A 17689-nucleotide genomic window follows, 5' to 3' on the forward strand; every position below is an offset into this window, starting at 1 on the left:
GCTCTTCTGGTATATAAAGTCCAACCCAACGATAAAATGTCGAGGCCGCAGGCCGAGACATTTTATTGTAGGGTTGGACTTTATATACCAGAAGAGCCGAGTACGAGGGTTTTATCCGACTTAAAAACTATCCCCCCTAACTGATATATTTTCGTTTTCAATGTGTTTACGTCAACTGTCCCCTTTGTCAATGTAACATGTTTAGGATATGAATTAAAACTTTATTTGTGAAATAGCCTTCCAATGTAATGGAACATCCTATAAATGCCTTAGGGCACATTATATAAATGCCCTAGGGCACAGCAGATTTTGTGTTGCAGCTGGTTTCCGCTGTGTTACCAAATTTGAATATTAAAACGTACCAGATGTCTACAGAATATGACATGTTCACTTTTGATTGGACAGTACTTTACTACGGCACTGTCATTAGTTTCTGGAATTTGGTGACCAAGGCTTTATGAGTAAATAAAACACCCTGAATTGAGCACTGTGATTGGTCAATCAACAGTAGATAGTTTTTAATGGAAGTTATTCCACAGGAAGCATGGCCAAAGTGGTGACAAATGTCATATTTGTGACAAGAGGAAAGCCTTGAACGTGCATTATTTGAATGCAAATACGGAAAAGGATTTGGCAAAAAAATGTATTTCTTATTTTGTCAGAAAATGATGAAAACAACAAGATCAGCAATTGCAGAAATTGACAATGAAAACACTGAAAGATAAGATATTGTTTACAATATCACTTCCTTTGTGAAATACATAATTTGGAATGTAAAAAATGAACTTTCTCTTGATGAGATTCAGGCTACCCTTCATTCCTATGTACTGCAACAAAAATTCTATCTGTCTTCAGGGATGAAAATGTATTTTATTTATAAGATGATGTATAAAGTTGATGATGATATTTATGGCTAAATTTTCAAGCCTTGTGAGATTTGAATGTAAAAGATGCATGCACCTTGAATGTATTCCTTCAATGAAATGAAATTATTGATATTTCTTGTCCATCTTTACCCTCCCAGGCCTAAATCCCTATATATAGGGGTAGCTTTGGTAAGTTAACGGAAAGTCAGGCTTGAAAGGTTTTTTTCAGACTAATTCTATGCACTAATATTTGTTTGTTTCACATTTATGTAGACTTAATATTTCATATTATAGTGGACATTGTGAAACAAATTTTAAATAAAAAATCCAACGACAAAGAATGCCAAGTACTTTCCTAGATAGAATCTACACGCTGTTCTGTATGGTCAGAACAGAGAAGTGATTTTCTGTTTAAATCTGACTAGCCTGGCTCCATATGATGGCTCCTCGAAGAGGTGCTGTTCATTTTGGAAATGGAAATTTAATATGTCCTCAATCCGGTAGCAAGAGGGCAGTCTAGCATTTTGTCTGGTAAATTTTGTTAACCCATGTAACAATAACGCTACACAGGCGACATCCATTTTCATTACGTAGGCTAATGCACTGCTAATATGGAGGTTCCTGTCAAAGATGTGAATTTTTCCAAGAGTTTTTTGACAAAAATACAAAAAACTTATCAGCGATCAAGAAGAAGTGTGAATAAGTTTGTGAAATTTTAATGAGAAATTACTATTATGTAAAATATATCTTCATTGTGTTCACAATTTCAATGCAATGAATTGGTGAAGCTGAAGGTAAAAACGGCGCACAAGAACGTTGAGAGACATGAAAAACGAAGTAAATATACTGAATGTACGCTGGGGGCGTCTTGCATTGGAGATAAGAATTGCTAACGGACAAACGGAAGAAAGGCGGTTTCATTCAAAAATCAAAACAAAAGTGTGTTGTTCAGCTTTTTAAACGTGATCGATCGGCTTTGTGTTTTGGCAACCCGACATCAAGGTGCAAATTTGCAATAGAAAACGCCTGCTGTTCTATTAAGAGTAAGTTAACACATTCGTCAATTTCTCTTTTTGGGAGTTTACAGTACGTTGGATTCAAACTTGTCTCATTTTCTGGCCATGCCTCAACTCGTTAACGATCGACATGACTCACCCATGCAAACTCTCTGAGTTTAGTTTTGTCTTCCTTTGCTTTTGCTTTTTGTATGATTACACAAAACTGAAATCTCACAATGCACACACTGAAGTGTGTGAGCTCCCACCTGAATCTAATTTTTGTCAAGAACTTCCATTGTAATTGTATGGAGCATGGAGGTAGCAGAGACTCAATGTATGGAGCTACCGTGATGAAATGATAAAACAGTTTATCATTGAAATATTTACGGTAGGAGAGTGTTACATGTTTTATGTAGTATGATACAATCAAATCAAATTGCATCAGTTAAACATGACCCTTATCCATAGTCAACTGGAGCCAAACAGGTTTTAACTTGGTACTTTTCTCTCGAAGTGCTTGAACCACAGGGGATTCAATCTCCGATGATGACGATGATGATGATTAAATATTTAAAAATGAAGATAAATAAACATATATTTGGACTCAGTAAATTTATTGTTATTTTTTGTTATTGTTGTTGTCGTTGTTGATACTATTTGCAGAAAAGAACAAAGTATGCGCTGCAAATTTCAACACAACCTAACTATAGGCCTACATGTGCGTCGCAAATTCCAACACAGCCTAACTATACATGTGCGTTGCAAATTCAATACAGCCTAACTATACATGTGCGTTGCTGCCTAACTATACATGTGCGTTGCAAATTCAATACAGCTAACATTACCCAAGGGGTGTCACTTCATTGCCACACACTTTTTTTTCGATCGCCAAAAATGCACCTAGCATGCATCGAAATCGGTAAAATTCGACGTAGGGTCAAAGCACATTAGTCTTTCTCAATAATACTCCAACATTTTTACCTCTTACCGATGAAAAGTCGAGAAATCAGCAAGTTTTTCAGCGTATCTGGACGTCTCTTACATTTCAGATTTAAAAGGCACGGCGGGGTATTGAGTCACGTGGGCGCTTTTCAAATCGAACCAATAGCAGAGCTCGCCAAAATGCACCCAGCAAGCATCGAGAGCGGTAAAATTCGATGTAGGGTCAAAGCACATTGGTCCTTCTCAATCATATACTCAAACATTTTTACCTCTTACCGATAAAAAGTCGAGAAATCAGCATGTTTTTTAGCGCATCTGGTTGTCTCTTACATTCCAGATTTAAAAGACCGCGCGTTACATTAAGTCACGTAGGCGCATTTCAAATCGAACCAATAGCAGAGCCCGGCCCGTACTGAACGAATGGGCCCAGCGTGAAAACCCGGCAGTAACGTAAGTTTCTCACGTCTTTGGAAGACTATGGGTGACACTGTCTGCGTGCGTCTGCATACGAAATTCTGGTAACTTTAACAGTTCCAGTTCACCCGCAGCAAGAGATCGTTCTTTCCAAAGATGTGAGAAACATACGTTGCTTCCGGGTTTTCACGCTGGCCCATTCAGCTCTGCTATTGGTTCGATTTGAAAAGCGCCCACGTGACTCAATACCCGCCGTGCCTTTTAAATCTGAAATGTAAGAGACGTCCAGATACGCTGAAAACTTGCTGATTTCTCGACTTTTCATCGGTAAGAGGTAAAAATGTTGGAGTATTATTGAGAAAGACTAATGTGCTTTGACCCTACGTCGAATTTTACCGATTTCGATGCATGCTCGGTGCATTTTTGGCGATCGAAAAAAAGTGTGTGGCAATGAAGTGACACCCTTGGGTAATGTTAGGCTGTATTGAATTTGCAACGCACATGTATAGTTAGGCAGCAACGCACATGTATAGTTAGGCTGTATTGAATTTGCAACGCACATGTATCTGTGTATAGTTAGGTGTGTTGAATTTGCGACGCACATGTAGGCCTATAGTTAGGTTGTGTTGAAATTTGCAGTGCATACTTTGTTCTTTTCTGCAAATAGTATCAACAACGACAACAACAATAACAACAACAATAACAACAAATTTACTGAGTCCAAATATATGTTTATTTATCTTCATTTTTAAATATTTAATCATCATCATCGTCATCATCGGAGATTGAATCCCTGTGCTTGAACAAAGACGTAAGAGAACTAGCTGCAATAATTGTAGCCCATGGGCCGTGTGCTGACTGCTGCTGCTACAGGCATACTAGCTGTGGGTCCATAGCTGTGGTGTTTTCAGACGGGATTCCTGCCTTTTACGGACTGGTTTTGACTTTTATGATTTAAAATCGTAAAAAGTCAAAACCAGCCCGTAAAAGGCAGGAATCCCGTCCGAAAACACCAAAGCTATGGACCCACAGCTACAGGCATACCAGTACCACACCCCGTTGTATTGACTCTGATAGAGGGACTGTGATTGACTCATATATATGTTTAAGAGTTGAGCAAGCAATGAATGGAAGTCTGTAGATCCCATCAACCATTTTCAAAAAGAATTCATTCACAAATTTACAGTGCATATACATTTCTGTAATTTCAATTTCATTGATACTTCTCAATATTTAATCTTTTTTGATTAAAAAAGAGTGCCTTTAATCAAGGCAATTGTGAAAGTTGTGATGTAAATATGCATATAACACCAAATATTGGGTTTGAAGAAGATGGTTGACCCATTGCCAAGAAACAATGGAATATATATAGTCAATAGGTGTGACAGATACTGTACTTACACCATGGATTAATTTTCTAGGATTTGAAGTTAGACTTGTGTCAAGTTGATGCATGTAATTGAAGTCTCATGAAACAGCCTAGTGTGTATCTCTATTACTGCAATCAAAGTTATTGGACGTAGGAGAGCGCAAGTTAGTTGTACTGTGGATGTAAAATTACATCCACGGTGACATTGCACCATCATGTAGTTCATCATCAGATCATGGCAAGCATATCAGAGTGAAGTCGGTGCAGTAGAGCTGAATGTAATCCAGCTAGTTACAGTGGAGGATAAACTCGCCTATATTGCATTCACGGCGCTCAGTTATTTTCAAATGAACAATCACCAGTGCTAGACAAATTCAAGTCTTACAGACAGGTCATAAATATTGCACCAAGTAATGTCTCTTTTCAGTAAATAAACCGTTTGTTTATCTTTCCTCCACCAGATAATAGAAGATGTCACTTTCAAATAAAGACGGCAATGCTAACTACGAGGGCCAAGCAGAGACACCAGCTGTGGTCAAGAGAAAACAACTTGGATCAATGTTTATGAGTCCGACAGACAATATGATGTCACCGTGTACTCAGAAATTACTGATGGTCAAAGGTCATCCTGCGGGAAAGTGAGTCTTTGATTTTGTATTCAAACAGGAATAACATCGTGGAGTGGAAAAACACAGATCCGATCTTTGAAAATGAATGATTACTGTCTGTTGCAATGAAATTCACATTCTGTTGGCTGATTTTACCTCAGTCGGTTAAGGTAGTATGCGCCTCAAAAATGAAACCTTAAAACTTTTACTCAAACTGTCCTCAAAGAAACTTTCAACCATTCTCTTTCAAAATAGAGAAAAATTTTTGATCGCCATGCAAATTTTGGTACTAAAGGAACAAGTTACCCAAGATTTACTGATATTTGAAATTCAAAATGGTCGTGGTATTATTACTCTTTGGAGAAAAATAAAATTTTGGATTTTCAAGAAACTATGATAGTGAAAAGTTTTCTTACACCAAGAGCTTTTAAATGAGTCCCCACAAGTGGTAGATCAGAAAAGAATTTATAAAAGTTTGAGAGTCCAAATACCTGTCACCAAGGCGCGTTCTACCTTAAAGCTAAAATGTAGGAGTGGCTTGTTTGCCACCATTGCATCTTGTCCTTTGTATTTGTCTGGAGTTAGTCCTCTCATTCCTCCAGATGGGAAGATATCAAATCATAACGTGAAAGGCAAAGAGTGTAAATAGTGAAATCCAAGTCCATATCTAAATTTGATTCTAATCAGATTCAGTTCAACCAACGCCTTTGACGAAGAAGATGATGTTTTTCAAAGAAGCAAAATGTCAAATTTAAAATTGCAACATAAAAGCAGTTAATCAACCAGTTTTGAGCCAATACCTATTACGTATTGAACATGACTCGTTCTAAACGTTTGCCTGATATGTTGTAACCTCAACATTGAAATCTTATAGATTTAGTTTTCCATAGTAAAGACAATACACCGGTAAAATAGAATGTTCTCAGAGAATAGGTGCAGTGATACGGTAGTATGTGAATGGCGGTACTTCATCCAAATGGACTAATATATTTGTAGTCTGTACCTTATCTTTTTCCAGTGTTCACAATTCATGTTTTTATTCTTCTTGATTTGCTCTGCAGTAAACTACACAGACAGATGGTTCATGGAATGATGCAGAACAAGGCACCAATTCCTAAACTGGAGCTAGACAAAGAAAATTAATTTTAGAACACATTCTACAATATGTCATGTTACAGGTCACTGCCGGTTATTTCTGATGGAGTTCAAGTTTGCCTTCTGAAGTTGTTATCAACAAAAAGAGATTGCAAACAGGGAGACAATGTATTTACTAGACAAAATACTTTTTTAAGCAATAACAATCACATTACTATATATCATCCAATAACATTCATCAGCATTGTATCCAAATTTTTTATTGTAATTCAAATAGTTTTTCTTAACATCATTCTGTTTCTCTTTATCTGGTAATCTTTGATTTGTATCAAATGTATAGTGTATTTTTCCTTTTTCTCAGTTCTGCATTGATGTAACAAAATGGTCATAGATTTGTAAATGATTTACAAATTGTATTCAGAAACATTCATCATCTAATGTGTTGACTTTTATAGTTTTTGTCAGCAATGTATCTCAATGAAATCAGGTATGCTTTTTTAGAAAAATAACATTTTTCTATAATCTTTAGTGAATCATTTACTGAGTATCAGGTAATGAATGAAATATAAAACATTTTATCAGTATTTTATCACTTTTTCTGATCTCATCACAAAAGAGGAGCAATCTGTCAAAAAGTCTACTACAGAATATAACTTCACACTCTGAATGTAGCAGTATTCTCCGAAATGTACAGACACTGAAGTCATGTTGTAGCGGTACAAACAAATACAGGTGGATAAACTTCAAAATTATCACAGGAGTATGCACAGTTCCATGCATGATTCCACATTTGGTTTAGTTGTGATGTTGTCCATTTGAATTCCTGGTTTCACCCAGTGCACAAGATAATAATTTGATGTATTCCCCCACACAGCTCATATGCATGGCTAGACCACTGATCTACATAAAATGGTATTGTGTCTGTGCGTCTGAACAGTAGAACTGATACTGTATCTTTGTGTAGCTGAATACTGCATCCAATCTATTTACTATGTATATCTTAAGTCATTGCCTAATGCCATTGGTGTTTCTTATGATTTCTCTGTATCACTTTCAAGTAGGTTGGTCTTGTCACAGTACCACAGTTTCATCACAAAAATACTTCTCTGGATATTTCTTCACTGAATTCATGTTTGTCATCAATATTGATATATTATATGTGTGCTGTTTTCAAATAGACAGAATCATTTGTGAAAGTTTGTCTTATGTGATCACTGCCTTTATTTGATGAAATATTTCACCAAGTACATTTTGTTTTTTATACTTGCACTTAAAATACATTGACTCGCCTTGAAGTAGAATATCAAAGAAACTTTCAGAAATTTTCTTTTGACATGTTGCGTTAAACAAGGATATCATTTGGCATCCTTTCACCCTATTTCTGTGTGTATTGGTCCAACTTTACAATAGAAAACAATGGAATTGGTTGAAACATGATGGTTAAAGGGATAAAAATGTACTACTGTTCAAAAATAATTTTTTTTTAAGATTAACAAAACTACTGTAAATACAGTAATTGACAGGTTTTACAATCAGGACTTGTAGAATGTAATGACACTTTGCCGTTGTCATTCAATGACTTAAAAATAAGTCATTTATTTGGATTCTGTTGAGTGTATCATTTTCAATTGTTGTTGTGTTTCGCAATTGTGATGTTACAGTACACATCACAATTATCAATACTGCTCTTCCAGCCCTGATCGATCAAACAAAGTCAAACCTCTCTCAGTTTTCTAAAGTACTTGCAATGTTTCCAAGAAAGCAAGAAATATTGCAAAATGCTGAGTTTTCAAAAGAGGTCTATGTAGTTCTGTCACTGCCAATATACAATACTTGACTCCAAGAAGTTCCCAGGAAACATTTTCACTCACTGCCATTTTTAAGAAGAAATGATTAAAATTAGTTCAGAGGGAAATGTGTTATTGTACTAGCCTATGGTTATACCATATATCAGTTTTGTATTTTCCCTCTGTAGACTGTGTTAGCTATTAAATCTTATTTATCTATTCGGTTCATGATATTGTGCAATAAATATTCATGTTTTGATTTATGCAGAATCTCTTGGTTTCTTTTTATGTGATAATGTAGTCAAATTAGCATGAAACAATATTTGAGATCTAGTTGCTGCAAATTAGATTGTGATATTTAAATGCAAAAGAGAAAAAGTCATATTTGGCTCAGACATTATTTTGTCTTGATGTCTTGCATATAAAAGTAGCTTTCCTAAATAGACCTTTGCGTGACACACGTAAATCTGATATTGTTATTTCCCTTTGCGCTGTTTAACTTTAGACCAAGAAAGAGACCTGTGTGTCATCAAAATATTGGTGATGAAATTTCTTTGGTAGAATGCGCCCAGGGACAGATATTTCAATTCTCAAACTTTTACAATAAATTTTTGGTCTACCATTTGTTGGGGCTCATTTTTAAGCTCATGGTATAAATAAAGTCTTCACTGGCTTATTTGAGTGAAAATGGAAAATCTTAATTTTTCCCAATGGGATTGCAGCAATTTTGAAATCCAAGTGTCCATAAATAGTAGGTTTCTCTATCACAGAATTTTGAACGGCAACCTTAAAATTTTATTCTTAGTTTCTAAAGGGAATGGTTCACAATTGCTTTATGCAAGGTATGCGCATTCACTAAAAATACTTGCTTTTTCTTCGAATTCAACCTTATGAAGACCAGACAAGCCAGATAATCACACAATTTACCACTGGGATACACAGAAACATCGATATGCATATTTTCCAGGCTATTGATTTCTATCTAATTTTTTTATTTCCCACTTTTCATGGACGGGAGGTAACTGCAGTAGCTTTTACAGTAGAGGATTATGGGGAGAACGGCTGCTCTAAAAGCGCATGCGTCAAACGTTCTCTTCCTAGGCGCCGCCATATTAGATTGGCAAGGTATGTGAAGAAGTCATCTCAATCAGCGATATCGACGGTCATCCTGGCCGTTGGTCAATAGGTTACATACGAAATAAAATATTAAGATATTGCTCTAATCGTCTGAGTTCATATTTCTCGTATAAGAGCCAAGTTACTTGACTAAATCGTTTCATCTTTTCGACCCACACATGTATTTCTCTCGATGGCCCCTCTCAGTAGTCCTTCAGTGGTTTGTGTACTCAATATCGTTGGAGGGGAATATACCGTACCGAAATATACCGTACCTCTTAACTTCGCATTTGCAGGTTCTGTGATTTATTCGTTACCATAAAACCGTGTATTTCTGTTCACTCTGAGTGTTAGTGTTGGAAGAAACTATAATGAATCGCATTATTTACGTACGACACTGTTGCAATGGAGGATGTCATTGGGTTGGGAAATGAATTGCCTATATTCACATGGTCCATGAAGCATATATATTTATATATTTACGTAAATATCGTCTTTCCCTGTCTACCAGGATGCTAATGCCAAAAAAGAACCGCGTTGCCATCTATGAACACCTCTTCAAAGAGGGCGTCATGGTGGCCAAGAAAGATTTTCACCTACCAAAACATCAAGAAGTTGATGTGCCCAACCTCCACGTCGTCAAAGCTATGATAGTAAGTTAGTTATTCCTGCCGAACATATCACATTTTGAAAATTTCTAGTGTATTGTAATGTTGTCATGGACAAAAAGTTTGACCCTATGACTATCGCATATCTCGTAGATTGATAGTTTCATTTGATTTGACGTTTGTTTACATTGAACCATAAAGGTAGTGGGTTATCTCCATGTTCGAACCTAACTGCACACAGGCTTCGTTTAATATGTCTGTTCGGAGGCATTTGTATGTTATCTGTATATAACGCAGACCGTACATGATGTGACATTCTGCCTACTTTTGGCGTGCCTGTATTGAAGAGCTGAATGTCTTCTGTTGTATACACTTATTTTATAAATCATGCATGTTATCATAGAACTTATTTTGCCTTCACTTGCCATTCTGTTGTGGTGCAAGATCTATAGATATGACCAGCCTGAGCACAGTATATTGAGTTCCAGGGCTGTAGTGCCACTCTTACAAAATTGTTGATTTGTGTTGTACTGTTATGCGCTATACTACAGATGTAGAAACAGATTCAATTAAACTTTTTGATGATAATCTGCAATCATTATAATCTTGCCTGTTTACGATCGTCCCTTTGGCTCTTTCCAACCCTTACGTTGCCAAGAACATAAATCACCATCAGGTCAAGTTTGTTCAAATCAGTGAGGCATAATATGTCCCATCTGGTGTTCGTTAACAAAGACCTGAAAATTGGAAGGCCCCTGAAAATATAATATACTCTTTATTGACTTGCTCAGTATGATTGGCTATCCATTGAAGTCCACAACTATAGCACTATTGTCAAATATTTTGCAAGTCATCAAATTCTCTGCTTTTCCTCACAGTCTTGAAATCGCGAGGTTACGTGAAAAGAACAGTTTGCATGGAGGCACTATTACTGGTACCTTACCAATGAAGGTATCCAATATCTCGAGACTTCTTACATCTGCCTCCAGAGATTGTACCAGCCACACTTCGCAGACAAACCAGACCAGAAGCTGCAAGACCTAGGCCTAAAGGTGAGTGACACAAAAATAAGAGCAGCGTCAGATGCTCAGGGGTCACCATGCAAAAGTTGATATAAGAGAAACAAATAACCTAACGTTTACTGGTATTTCAAATTTAAAATGGCTGCCATCCCTGTGTTAAATCTACGAGCAAAAATAATGTTTTTGATTGTCTCGAAACTAAGCTGGTGCAAACTTTATTTACTCCGTAAGGTTCAAAGTGGTAGGTCAAAAGATCAATGTAAAGTTAAAGCACTCAACTATCTGTCCCAAAGTTGCATGCTACCTTAAACCTTTTCCTGCCAGACAGTATCACTTCCCCATCAGCCAAGTCAGTAAAAAGCGGTATTGAGCTAAAACATGACATATTTTCACCCACTTGGCTTAATCTGTTATAGCATCTCAATTATGTCGGGAACAAGTTCCATCAGAAAATTCCATGAGCTGGTTTAGAATAACGTGATGGTGAAAGAATAGAGAGAAGATGTATTCATGCTAAGCATCAGCAGTATTTGATACTCAGTTGGCCAGGTTTGATTTTTGTCAGAATTCTCATACTCTGCCATTGCATGTGACATACAATGTAGTGAGACCCAGTCTTCACCACATATATAGATAATGTTAGAGACTTTAGATGGTTAAGGCACAAGGCCACAACTTAGATAAACTGAAATCATTTTGAAACATTTATTGAATATTTGAATTGTGTTTTATTGGCTAGGATTTGAACCATCCAAAGGACCTTCAACTCCAGCAGAAGACAGACAAGCATACAGGAGAGGACCACGTAAGTTAACTTTTCTTTCATGTCTGACAAATTCCTCTTGCATCCACCTACCTGGCTTGGCTGATGCAATTCATTTGATGTTTAAATGATCCACCTTTGAAATATTACAGTTTTGAAATTTTGAAGCCAAACTACTCCATGAATTGTTGGTACTCATTGTGTTAAAGATAATGATTTGGCCACATTGATAATGAGACGATACGCATGTGTTTTGGTGGAACTTCAACACAAAGAACAAATACTGGTTCCAGGATATGTGATTTTATTCATCATATTGAAGTACAGTGATAAGCTAACTACATGTTGTAGTTTGTGAAAGTGAAAGACTGAAGAAGCTTTGTTTCACACAATGACAATGCTGTGGCCATGTTAACAGTCTGGGTGATACCATGACAACCCTGTGGCCATGGTATCAGTCTGTGTAAAGGATGGAGTGCATTGTCATAGTAGTTGTGTGTGTTCACAAGACGTTGTACATCACATGTTCCTTTTCCATCCAAGAGTTTTGGTAAATCAAGAATACAACTTTGCATCTGAAGATATGTCCCTGTTTCTCATGTCCTAATGCCTTTGTAAGATATTTCAATACTGCATGGAATACATTAATAAATAATTAATACACAAATTGTTTACTTATATTTTCACAGCTGGTGCTGGACCTGACAAGAAGGGAGATGCCGGTCCCGGTCCAAATCCTAGCTTTGAATTTGTAAGTGTATTGTGTGTTAATTGCATGCAGAGTTAGTGCTATTGAAACATTGTTGGAAATTGATGCATTGTAGCTAGAAGGTGTACCCCTGGTCAAAGACAAGGGAATGTAGCAGTGAGAATGTTTCCAAATAATGTACCTGATACATATTCGTTCAGCAGACTGTATCAAAATGCCATCGAGTTGTCTTGTGTCACCATAGGAAAATCTACTCTGTAAACCACAACTTTTTAACATTCAAAGCTTTCAATGAGAAGAGTTACTGCGTTAAAGCGACCAATATGGTACCACCTGAATAATCTCAAGAGCAAAGATAATATTTAACAAAATACAGAAGTTATTTCATTCAATGAAAGGCATTTGTCTGATCTGTGTTCCTCATTAATTGTGCAGTGGCTACGTATAATGTCTGATCTGTGTTGAACTCTTTTCTCTTTCAGAGAGGTGGCTTTGGACGCGGTAGAGGTGGACCCAGTTCATAAACTACTGGCTTTTTTGAGATGTACAGTCAAATAAGAACGTAATTAAGGAGATTAAAAAAAGTATTTGACACCAAGATAGGTATTGTGGTTTGTGATGTGAAAAATCATAACTGTTAATGTTACCTCGTCCTTAGTATGGTGTGGTGCCGTCTCAAATGTATGCATCTGACGTTTATGCCCTCCGTTTTCACTTGCAATGGTTTTAAATTGGATATAATCCTGTCCCATCAGTCTGTTGTCTGCAAAATATAACCTTACAGTCCATTGATAAACAGCAGCTAAAAGTAAAACACTTTCTGTAAAAATTCCTCCCTGACACAAATATTCAAACGGTCCATAAACTCTGCCACGATGTGTCAGTTATGCGATGCCAGATTGGTCGTGTAGCATGATGTGTAAGCTGTAATAGAGTTGCCACAGTAATCGTATCATGTGCATCGCAACGTGGCCATGTTAGAGAACCGTGGCAGGTTACAAGGGATGCAAAACTACTCGCTTGTGTTGACACCGAGGCCAATCTTGACTATCAATTATTTTGTAGGAGGTCAACAGGAGGCTACCGTTTCCTGGCATTGCTGGCAAACTACACCGAGAATAGGTCAAGTACATCACCCTGCCCCGAGTCTGGCCACGTTCCTTATGCAAATTAACTCAAAGTTCAAGCTGCCTGCGTTTTGCTGGCGTAACAACGTCCGCTGCATATGTCCGCACTTTTCTCTTCAAGGCAAAAGAGTTAAACATCGCTGTTTAGCCCTGACTTTTATGCAGGTCAGGGCAATGGTGTGATTATTCCGGAACTGACGATCATCCAAGTGCACTGGATATTCCTTGACACGATTTCTAGGGTATAACACACAATGTCTGGTTGCTAATTATAAGAAGTAGGAGATCAGGAAGATATCTAGTGCAAGAATGAATGTTCCATGCTAGTCTGTAGAGTCAGCTTGCACTGGATTGCCCAACTGACATGATACCATTCAACAGAATGTCCATAGAACGTCAGCCTCAAAGAAAGCTGGGACCCTGGAGGAAATGAAACCCTTTACAAGAGTTAAATTGTATTCTGCACACCATAACTTTGATGATTTTATCAGTATTTTTGTTTTGCATGTCAAGTGCAAGTTCTTGTTCAACTCCCTGAAGCATGTTGAAACTCCTGCTGTCTAGCCTGTGCAGTACAGACCAGAATTCACTTGTCAACAATAACAATGCAGTCTACACATGTACAGGCTGAGTTGACAAACTGAATACTGTGTATCTCAACGTGCTTTGGGGAACAGAACAAGAAGCTAGTTGACATTAAAAGCAAAGATGGTGAAAAAACTGCTACTTGCCTATTACAAAAAAGACAATTTGACCGAGGTAGTAGGTAATACCCCCTACAAGTAAGGTTTAAATTTTGCTCGTCCACTACTGTACAAAACTTGTCTTTTATGATCAAGAATAAAATAGAATCCCTATGCAAATTTTTGAACAGAGAGTCAGAATTTACTGACCTGTGAAACTTATAAAAAGGGTTTGAAAATTCATTCATTCATTCATTCAGCCAGGGGCAGAAAAAAAATGTTTTTACTGGAACAACAATGAAGCATATAACAGGCAAGCGTTTAAGATAATTAAATCCAAAGGTGTATGTGAGGTACATTTTACCATAAATGTATCTTGTTCTGCGTGCATTGCAGTGATCACACCTAGCATATCTCACCGAGAAACAGCTTTCAACTGGAATGTTGCAGTATATGAATGTAAGGCTCTCATACATGCATACATTGTTTCAGCAAATTTGAGGGCAAATTGTAAAGAAACTGTGTGAAATTCCTCTCCTGATCAATAAGGTTGTAATCCGTTACTTTTAAAACAATTTATTAATTTTCAAAACTAACGAATACCACAACTTAGCGTCTAAAGCTGAATAACCACTCGCATTCATTAACCTGTTGAGTGCCAAAGTCAATTTTTGTTGCCCGTATAGAATATAACACCAACAACTTTTTCCTTGTCCTGGACAATTTTTTTCAGATTTTTCCCAAAATTTTGGTAAAAAATGGTAGCCAATGAAAAGTCATGTGCATATGGTCCAAAATGATCAAAACTTACAGAAAAATTCATAAAACATGATAAAATGTTACTCTTAAATTTTGTTGGGAAAAATTACAGCACTGGTAGGGTTCATGCATGTGTTTGACACAGCTGCCTCCCCTGGCCCTGCCTATATTACTGAAATCTCACGTGATTCTCTCAGTGACATTCAGCCACACAATGTGAAAACCATAAGGAATGTAATGGTCGCTTTTGGCTGTGAATATTTTCTTCAAGGAGGGAATGTTTGAAGCTATTTCAATAACTTGTGAAACATTATATGGAAAAATTATACCTTTCTCAAATTCACGTAGAAACTAGCTGTAACAAGTAACTAACCATTTCCAGGACTCGGTACTGGGTTTGCCTTTATGACAATGGAATGTGTCTCGAATCAAAATATGTTTCAAGATGTCGTTTTGATGTGCAGTCAGTATATACCCCATGAGGAACAAGATGTGCTCACTCTCATCCCAACACAAAGTGATCATTTTGAAACCCGTGTTTTAAAACGATTTCTATCTGCTTGCATAGTCAAAGGTTGCAACTTTCAACATGTTTCTTCATTTTTTTGAACGTCATTTGCAAGTTCTTGTTCTATCTCTTAATGCATTTAGAAATATCAACTATTTTTTCTTGTCAACACAGTGTTTAGACGCCTAAAACGCACCACTATTGTTTTCATTTGAAATCTACTCTTGACCAGAATTCGCTTGTCAACAATAACACTGCAGTCTACACATGTACAGACTGAGTTGACAAAGTGAATACCGTGTATCTCAACATGCTTTGGGGAGGAGAGATAGAAACTGTAGTTAACATTTGAAACAAAAATTTAAAAAAAATCGAAAGTTACAGCTTCTGGCCACAAAACCGAAGTACTCATACCAACAGGTATTGTTCACTAAAAGTACCCACCTCTCATACACCGTCTGATACCAAAACGTCTCCATGAAATGCGAAACATGTTTACTCGCGTAAGATGGACAGAAATCTGATCACTTCTTGTCTGAACACAAAAAGTACAGCTGTCTATTGTTTCCCCATGTATACCTGTGTACCCATTTTGTTTATTTTACCCAATGGCAATAGGGAACACTGGGAATGCGTCGTCAAACGACAGTGCTGTAGATTTCAAACCATCCAAGGACGATGTATTGTGGAGACCCTGTGAATGGAAGATGGTCCTGACACAAGGGAAGTCAGCCACTGATAAGGAATCTAGTGGCCTTCAGTGCCATGTCCATGGAAACTTGCAAGGATTTTTTTTTATTCCCTTGAAATTTTCAATTTCCTTTGCATCAGCGTCGTTGATATTTTTTTTCTTTTTGTTTTTGTTGTGGATTTTTTTGCCGCTTTTGATGTTAAAATTCATAATGAAAATGAACAATTGTGAGATGTGCAGATACGTCCGTGAGGAAATACACTTTATTAGGCCTTTTCCGTAGTTTTTAATGTCATACAAAGTTTCAATAATTTGGAATAAAATCGGGTTTTTAATTTTGTGATAATTTACATTTCAGATTCTTGCGTATGAACAACATGGCTGCATATCTCAGACACTCGTGGAGCGAAAACTGTAAAATTAATTTTTGCACGGATGTGGTACACAAGATGTCTCGCTATGCTTGTGTCATACCTATTTCTAGTAGTAAATGTAGTTAAAGCACTGAAAACAATTTGAATAGCCGTTTATTTGAACACTTTTGATGTATCGTACATTTGCGTAGTCGGCAAGAAGCAACACAGGGCCAGGGAGAAGTCATGGTCCCCTGCACTGTGGTGAAGTGAACAGAAAAGATGAAGAGAGTTCGGAAACGCACATCTCGCTTTTGCGGAGGTACCCTGTATACTACTGATTATTGTTGTTTGAAATTGACACTTTCAAGAATAAAATTGCGTTCATGTACAATAACAGCAACTGCAAGACAGAGAGAGAGACAGAGACACAGAGACACAGAGAGAGAGAGAGACAGACAGAGAAGGGGTACTATACTGTTTACTGGCTCATGATACCTGTCACAAAGGTATTTGAATAGGGATGATATATACCGTTGTCTGGGATACATATGTAGTCATGGTTACAGTTTACAATACAGTAGTCTGAACGCATAAATACTACACATGCTCCAGTGCAATACACGTGGGGATATGAGTGAGTATCAGAGAGTCATAAAGGCACACGTTTTACGACAGCAAATTTTGCTTTGTCAGCAGTTTGACAGAATGAAAATTGAAGTCTCTCTAAAATCGAGTCGTTATTTATGAATGACCTATAAACCATCAACCGTGTTATACTGGTAGCTAACCGCTATAATGACGTTTATTACCCTTATCCAGGCACGAATTCGGAGAGAAACCGCTGCCTGAGACCGGTACAATCTTGTTCCCATAGCATAAGAAATACATATACCTAAGATAATGACACATGTGTAACTCAAGTTAAATTTCCTTGCTTGCAATCTGTAGATCAAGACAATATATTACAGTGCTGGACAGACTGACCTAACCAGTCGCGTGGCATTTGTCCGACTTTCCTGTTAAATTTTATTTTTTATCTTGCTTGGGCGTAAGTGGTTGTAGGTATAAGTTTTGCCATAACACCTCCGTCGACGCCATACTTTGCCGAAGTTTATTCCTTCGATTTACTCTGTTTAAAAGATGTGAATCAGTTCGCACACTTGGAGCAAGTGTAGGTATGGGATGAATTTGTATTGCGGTACTGTTTAACGAAAGAAAAGTTAGAACTCAAGTGTTCTGCGGACAGATGCAACACGTGTCCCATCTTC

General features: G+C 37.2%; 1 long non-coding RNA gene and 1 pseudogene across 1 annotated transcript; both read left to right on the forward strand.

The window, feature by feature from the left end:
* The first annotated feature begins 1750 nt into the window (after positions 1–1750).
* On the forward strand, positions 1751–8342 carry LOC139131128 (uncharacterized). Its single transcript, XR_011552054.1, has 3 exons — positions 1751–1909; positions 5051–5227; positions 6259–8342. It is a non-coding gene; the product is annotated as an uncharacterized lncRNA (long non-coding RNA).
* Positions 8343–10705: 2363 nt separating this feature from the next.
* On the forward strand, positions 10706–12895 carry LOC139131131 (small ribosomal subunit protein eS10-like; annotated as a pseudogene).
* Positions 12896–17689: the final 4794 nt, after the last annotated feature.

This window comes from Ptychodera flava, chromosome 1 (assembly GCF_041260155.1).
Source record: "Ptychodera flava strain L36383 chromosome 1, AS_Pfla_20210202, whole genome shotgun sequence".
NCBI lineage: Eukaryota > Metazoa > Hemichordata > Enteropneusta > Ptychoderidae > Ptychodera > Ptychodera flava.